The sequence below is a fragment of the Salvelinus alpinus genome, chromosome 1, assembly GCF_045679555.1.
Source record: "Salvelinus alpinus chromosome 1, SLU_Salpinus.1, whole genome shotgun sequence".
NCBI classification, from domain to species: domain Eukaryota; kingdom Metazoa; phylum Chordata; class Actinopteri; order Salmoniformes; family Salmonidae; genus Salvelinus; species Salvelinus alpinus.
In genome coordinates, this window is record NC_092086.1 from 46829525 (window position 1) to 46837183 (window position 7659).

The window sequence follows — 7659 nt, forward strand, 5'->3', positions numbered from 1 at the left end:
TTTTTAATTTGTCAAATATTTGGGGAAGCTTGGCTTCCCTTGGCATCCATGAATACAGAGCACGGGTGCCGGCCCCTATTGATGTGTTAACAATTGCTATAAGCCATCATTTGTTCGACCGTGTAAGCATTTGAAATAAGATCATGATCAAACGAGCAGGATCACAAATGTTAGCTAGGCAGTCCAACATTTTCCCCAACATGCAACCATCCCAGAGGCAGGGGAGAAGGTATGGTGGTCCTGCTGCTGCCGTCAGCCAGCCACAAACCAAGTAGTTGCACCTGATTTGTCCTTGTAAACATACAGAATAATAATACATTTTGTCAACATCAATGACAGTTTTGGAAAGTGGAGTTAGGCTGTCTCCCTACTACGTTGAATTCGGTTTGCAGTATGAAAAAGTCACTCACAAATATCTTTGATACAGATGCTATTAGAAACTTCTGGGGTAGCTAGCTCGGGTCCTAGCTAGTTAACACCAATGCATCCAGCCTGAAAATAATGACCAGAAATTGCAGTCATTCTCAATATTCTTAGCAATGATTTAGGATTCCATGTGACTATTATAGGCAGCCACTTGTTGCTGTCCTATTGAAATCAAATTTCAGTTCACGAAAATAACTAGCTAGCTAGATAGATAGCGAACTAACGTTAAGCAACCTAGTCAGTTAGCTATGTAGCCCTACTGTCCCAAGCTAGCAGCTAGCTGTCTAGCTTCATACTCTGACCACATACTGTTTTTGAAAATGTTATTATGAACTTATATTTATTCAGGGTAGCAGAATTGAGACCAGGGTGCCCTGAGTACCGGCTCTGACCATCAATCAAATACGAAAAACTGTTTTATGAAATCAGGGTATTCAGATGATGACACTTAGCTAGTTAGCAAACTAACCTTGTAAAAATACAGAATAATAATACATTTTGTCAACATCAATGACAGTAGCAAACTAACTAGCTAGGCTATACTGAAAAAGATAATGTAAATTTGCTATGTTTTTGACCAATTTTTTTTTGTGGGAGACTATTGTTTGCATCCATCAATAATGCGCTTTTCTTTGTTTCTGACTAGGAGTCCGAGAGCTTGGGGAAGTGGGTCTGCTTTGTGCAGCAGGTGCACAAGACAAAACTTTACCAGCATCATAGCATACGTACCAGTGAATCACTGTAACATATTTATATACATAAAACACATTTATGTACAGTAGCAGTAAAATGTTTGGACACCTACTCATTCAAGGGTTTTCTTTATTTTTTACTATTTTCTACATTGCTCAGCATAAACAAGTGCTCAGCATATGTGGGAACTCTTTCAACACTGTTGGAAAAGCATTCCAGGGAAAGCTGGTTGAGAGAATGCCAAAGCTGTCATCAAGGCATAGAGTGGCTATTTCGAAAAATCTCAAATTGTTTAACACTTTTTTGGTTACTACATGATTCCATATGTGTTATTTCAAAGTTTTGATGTCTTAACTATTATTCTACAATGTAGAAAATAGTAAAAATATAGATTAATTATTAAAGGGCAACTTTGCCACTTTTTAACCTCATATTCATTATCTGGTGCTCCCGAGTGGCGCAGCGGTCTAAGGCACTGCATCTCAGTGCTAGCGGCATCACTACATCACTACTGGTTCAATTCCAGACTGTATCACAACCGGCCATGATTGGGAGTCCAATAGGGCGGTGCACAATTGGCCCAGTGCTGTTAGGGTTTGGTAGGCCGTCATTGTAAATAAGTATTTGTTCTTAACTGACTTGCCTAGTTAAATAAAATAAAAAATCTCCATCGCCAAACCTGTGTCTACATTATTTGAAAACAGCAAGTTTCTATGATCTGTTGTTAAAAAGATAAGAAGAAAAGTCCCCAAAAAAATGTATCTGTGACATCACACAGTAGCATTCAAAGTAAGAAAAACTTTGATTTTCAAAACCTGCAAAAAGTTTCTAGCCAGAAGAAGGGTATTTTCTTGCTAAAATCTTTTAACTTTTGGTGATGTCATCTGGTAGAACCTTTTAATGTTATATTTGTTCTACAAAATGTAGAAAAGCGCCGTTTTCATGTACAGTATGTAGACACTGGTTTGGTACTGGAGATAATGAATATGAGGTTGAAACGTGGCAGAGTTGCCCTTTAAGTGAAGTGCAGTCATATTCAAGTCTTGATTGGTCAATAAGCTTGTTTGACTTATTTTGACCATTTGGGTCAGTAATCATGTGACACCCAAATGGTGTTTGATAGAAACAGACACTTACGTTCACCGCACACTACCTTCTCAGACTATTAGCTAACGTTAGCAAATGTTTGCGGCTAACACAAAACAAAAGGAAACATTTTTTGTTGACGTTCGCCAATAATTTCCCTTGTTAAATGCACCTCAGAACTTGAACGTATACTGAACATGGAACATTGGCAAGAACTTTATAAGTCTAAACTGCTATGGTGTTAGAGTGCTATGAAATGACAGCTGTACAATTGTGATACATTTTATAAATCTAACTATACCGTTGTACTCCGGATTACAGATTGTTTGTGCTGTCAAAGATTGTTTGTTTAAACCAACTATTGTATGAGTCCAACTATATTTAATCATCAGCCTGATAAATGTTTTCAAAAAATATTTTGTCCAAAGACAATGTCGAACTTTGTGAGCTCTGAGTCTCTGTGTATTACACTTAACACTAGCTTGTCTCCACACCTTGTAGATGCCTCAAGAAGAAGACTGCATTGGGTATACAGGGAGGAGAGGCTGAAGTTGTGATTATTTATGACATCTTTCTTGGCGCATTATCTTCACACTAAATCTCCTTGGGGTAGATGGAGTGTGTAGGGCAATCACTTCCATCCGCTAACTCCTAACATGTAACCAGACATTGCTTTTAGGGGCCGGCTGTTAACAGGGTTGACAATACTCTTTTATGGCCTTCAGATTGAATAATCCCAGAGTCCGCCTTAGCGCAGGCCATGTCATTACAGCTGATGGCTCCAGTATCCTCTGGGATAGAGAGGCACAAGTACTTTTTTATTTTTTATTTTTCCCTGTATTTTATGGCTCTGGCTTTCACTAAAAGTATTGTCCTTGTGACACAAAGGCTGATGCTGTTTAACAAATGCTTTTCATATGTAGGCAGTACTGTGCTTAAAACCTCTTAAGCATCTTTTCATTTTTTCAAATGACATACCCAAATCTAACTGCCTGTAGCTCAGGACCTAAAGCAAGGATATGCATTTGAAAGGAAACACTTTGAAGTTTGTGGAAATGTGAAATGAATGTAGGAGAATATAACACATTAGATCTGGTAAAAGATAATACAAACAAAAACACATGCGTTTTCCCCGAAAAATCTAGTCTGCCAGGTGTTTTTTCCAAATGAGCCGAATTGGTCAATTGATACATTTTCAAGTACATAACTATAGAGAACATTTTAAATAAAAAATGTAAGTTTGCCAACTTCAAAGATAGTCATGCACGATGGATAATTAGCTTCCCTACAGAAAGACATTAACCTTCACACATCTAAACTTAGCAAAAAAAGAAAAGTCCCTTTTTCAGGACCCTGTCTTTCAAAGATAATTCATAAAAATCCAAATAACTCCACAGATCTTCATTGTAAAGTGTTTAAACACTGTTTCTCATGCTTGTTCAATGAATCATAAACAATTAATGAACAAGCACCTGTGGAACGGTCGTTAAGACACTAACAGCTTACAGACGGCAGGCAGTTAAGGTCACAGTTATGAAAACTTAGGACACTAAAGAGGCCTTTCTACTGACTCTGAAAAACACCAAAATAAAGATGCCCAGGGTCCCTGCTCATCTGCTTGAATGTGCCTTAGGCATGCTGCAAAGAGGCATGAGGACTGCAGATGTGGCCAGGGCAATAAATTGCAATGTCCGTACTGTGAGATGCCTAAGACAGCACTACAGGGTGACAGGACGGACAGCTGATTGTCCTCGCAGTAGCAGACCACGTGTAACAACACCTGCACAGGATCGGTACATCCGAACATCACACCTGCGGGACAGGTACAGGATGGCAACAACAACTGCCCGAGTTACACCAGGAATGCAGGGGTTCAAACTGTAGAACCCAGTTCCTACATTTGAATATAAAAATGGATTTTGTCAAACAAAACTATGCTACCTTTTATCTCTGGGACCCTCAGAATGACAAATCAGAGCAAGATTACTGAATGTAAGTACATTATTTACCTTCAGAAGTGAATTTATCAAACCAGTTGCCGTGATAAAAGTGTTTTGTTGTTGTGCACTCTCCTGAAACAATTGCATGGTATTTGTTTCACTGTAATAGCTACTGTAAATCGGACAGTGTAGTTAGATTAACAAGAATTTAAGCTTTCTGCCCATATAAGACATGTCTATATCCTGGAAAGTTGGCTGTTATTTACAACGTCATGCTAGTCACATTAGCGCACGTTAGCAACAGCTGTTTAGGCACACCAATCCCGAAGTTAAATACAGGATATCTATGTTGACACAGAATTAGCCACTGCCACCACTTAACAGCTGTACTAAAGTTTTTGTGAAGGTTCTGAGAAATGTATTCACGTTTCATCAGAAAGTACGTAAACAAAAGCATTTCCTTTGGATAGGTAGTTAAACGGTGCTTAAGCATATGAACGGTTTCATTTTTATACGCTTGGAGGAAAAATACTTTGTGAATGTCTGTTTTATGTAAATACCTTACAAAAATAGAAAAAAACATGTTTTTTAATGAAAATTTAAAATTAAATTTACACTTCCAATTACAAAAGTCTTATTATAGATTCTTATTGTAACATAAGCACAATGTGTATAACACATTTAGTAAATTTAAACCCACTCACCAGTAATTGTACCATACATTATTTTACTGTACTTATTATTCATCATCAACAATCTTGCAGTCAATGTTGAGTTCATGACATAGTCCTGCTACTTATACATTCCTACTACTTTTCCCATTCTAGTGGTCTGAAAGGAATATGGGTGTTTCTTTCTATCTTAACGTAGCAAACGTAAGAATTACAATTGACTGGCTGATGGCTGAGGCCATACAATTCATAATGGTATGCCAACTTTATGAGTACACAGAAAGTTCATGTGAACAATTGCAACATATTATTATATATTGAAAGAGGGTATTGAACCCCCTAGAGTTGATTGATGCACTTGTGAGTAAAACAAACAAATCCCCATAAAAAATCAGTCTGTTAAAGCTAAAGATATCTGTTTTTTGTATGGGCTTCACTCGATCCACCACATCCGCCTATGTCGGCCTTCCACATCTGCGGACTGCGGTGGAAAGTGGCAGAGCTACAACGCTGTTTATCAGACCAGGAGACATCCCAAAAATCGGTCTTCTCATGAAAACATCTGTAGCGTCCAAACGGTGTGGCCTTACAAACTAATATGACCACTCTATGGAAAGATGAGACTCTCACAAACATGGTGGTGTTCTCCTTGTCACGGAACTTATCTGAAGGTAAACCGGTACCGGTTTAAAAAAATGAATGGATGTATGTATGTATAGCCAGTCTTAGACTTGTCCTTTATTGCTATAAAGGTTTTATAAATAAGGTCCGATATGTGCATTTTCATGAAGTGGGCAAAACAGATCACTTTGAAATCTGACAGTTTGAAGAATAGCAGTAGGCAGTGACCTTAAAATAGCTCATGTTCAGCTCCTCTATTGATTCCAGGTTATCTGCACGGAATGTTTAATTGGCTTATCACATTCTATACACAGTCTTTGTTGTATCAAGTACTGAGAAATAGACTATTTACTAGTATCACTAAACAGCTACAACTTTAGTAGGTTTGCATATTTTGTATCTGTGGAGGAAGCATCATGTTGACAGTTTTTTGACAGTTTAATATGTTTGTCATTGTGTGCTGCTTTCTACTGTAACTGGCACTATTTGTTTTCTCAGAGGAAGATTTCTCGTTCCAATATTCAAATCTTAGGTAGTGCAAATAAACATGAAGTTTAAATTCATTCATTTATTATACTGTATACAGTAGGTATAACTATGTTGATTTTTGACTATCAAGTGACTATCAATCTGGCGATTCTGTTCAGTGTACAGGCAACCATCTTGCCGACATTCAAAAGCTGATATTGCTTAGATTTTCTGGACCTGAAGCAGACAGAATTTGTAGGCTAATGTATTTAGGCTAATTTGAGTTAATTACACAATCAAGTGTTTATTTAGGGAATAATTCAAAACAAACAAGTCTGGGGAGGCAGAGTTATGATGATTTTGGAGAGAGATGAAGCTTCTATTGCTCGTGGCAATGACACACACTTTATAACGGCAGCCAGGGTCATACTAGTCATACTAGCCAAAATACAGGTTAACATTGTCACGCCTGCTCCCGCTCCAACTCCCTGGCGCTCGAAGGCGCCAAGCTCCCCAGCATTACGCACTCCTGCCACCATCAGTACGCACACCTGCCTTCCCCTGTCACGACGCGCATCAGCGATTATTGGACTCACCTGGACTCAATCGCCTGTGTCATTACCTCCCCTATATCTGTCTGTTCCCAAGCTCTGTTCCCTGCTTCAGGATTAATGTTTGTTTGTCTTTGCATACCCTGTTCTGACGCTGTCTCTGTCCTGTTTGATTTGTGTTCCATTTTAAATGTTAAACATATTAAACTCCACGTGCCTGATTCTCTTCTCCAGTGTCGGTCATTACAAACATATGGAATTGTTTTAAGATGGTCATGCCATGGATCCTTTAGCTATGTGAATTAGAATTTTGAAAAAATATTGCATTTGGTCATTACTGCTATTGCCCATAGAAAAGCATTGAATAATATAAGGTTTTGTAGTGTCTGTCCTTGTCACGCCCTGACCATAGAAAGCTTTATATTCTCTATGTTGGTTAGGTCGGGGTGTGACTAGGGTGGGTCATCTAGGTATTTATATGTCTATGTTGGCCTGTTATGATCCCCAATCAGAGGCAGCTGTTTATCGTTGTCTCTGATTGGGGATCATATTTAGGCAGCCATTTCCCCTTTGTGCTTTGTGGGATCTTGTCTATGTCTAGTTGTCTGCGAGCACTACATAGCTTCACGTTTCGTTGCTCTTTGTTATTTTTGTTTGTGAGTTTCATCGGAATAAAACATGTGGAACTCTGCACGCTGCGCCTTGGTCTACTCATTCCAACAACGTATGTGACAGAAGATCCCACCACAAACGGACCAAGCAGCATGGCCAGGAGGAGCAGATATCCTGGACATGGGAGGAGATCCTGGACGGTAAGGTATCCTGGACATGGGAGGAGATCCTGGCTGGAAAGGATCGCCTTCCATGGGAGAAGATGGAGGCAGCAAGGGAGGAAAAACAACGACACCGGGGTTCGCAGCCAAGACGCAAGCACGAGAGGCAGCCCAAATTTTCTTTGGGAGGGGGCACACGGGGTGGTTGGCGGAGCCAGGTTTCAGACCAGAGCCAACTCCTCGCACTTGCTTTAAGGAGCGTGTGACCGTTCAGGCCCCATGTTATGCGGTGATACGCAATGTGTCTCCAGTGCGCATTCACAGCCCGGTACGCTCGGTGTCAGCTCTCCGCACTTGCCGTGCGAAAATGAGCATCCAGCCAGGATGGGTTGTGCTGGCTCAGCGCTCCTGGTCTCCAGTACGCCTCCTC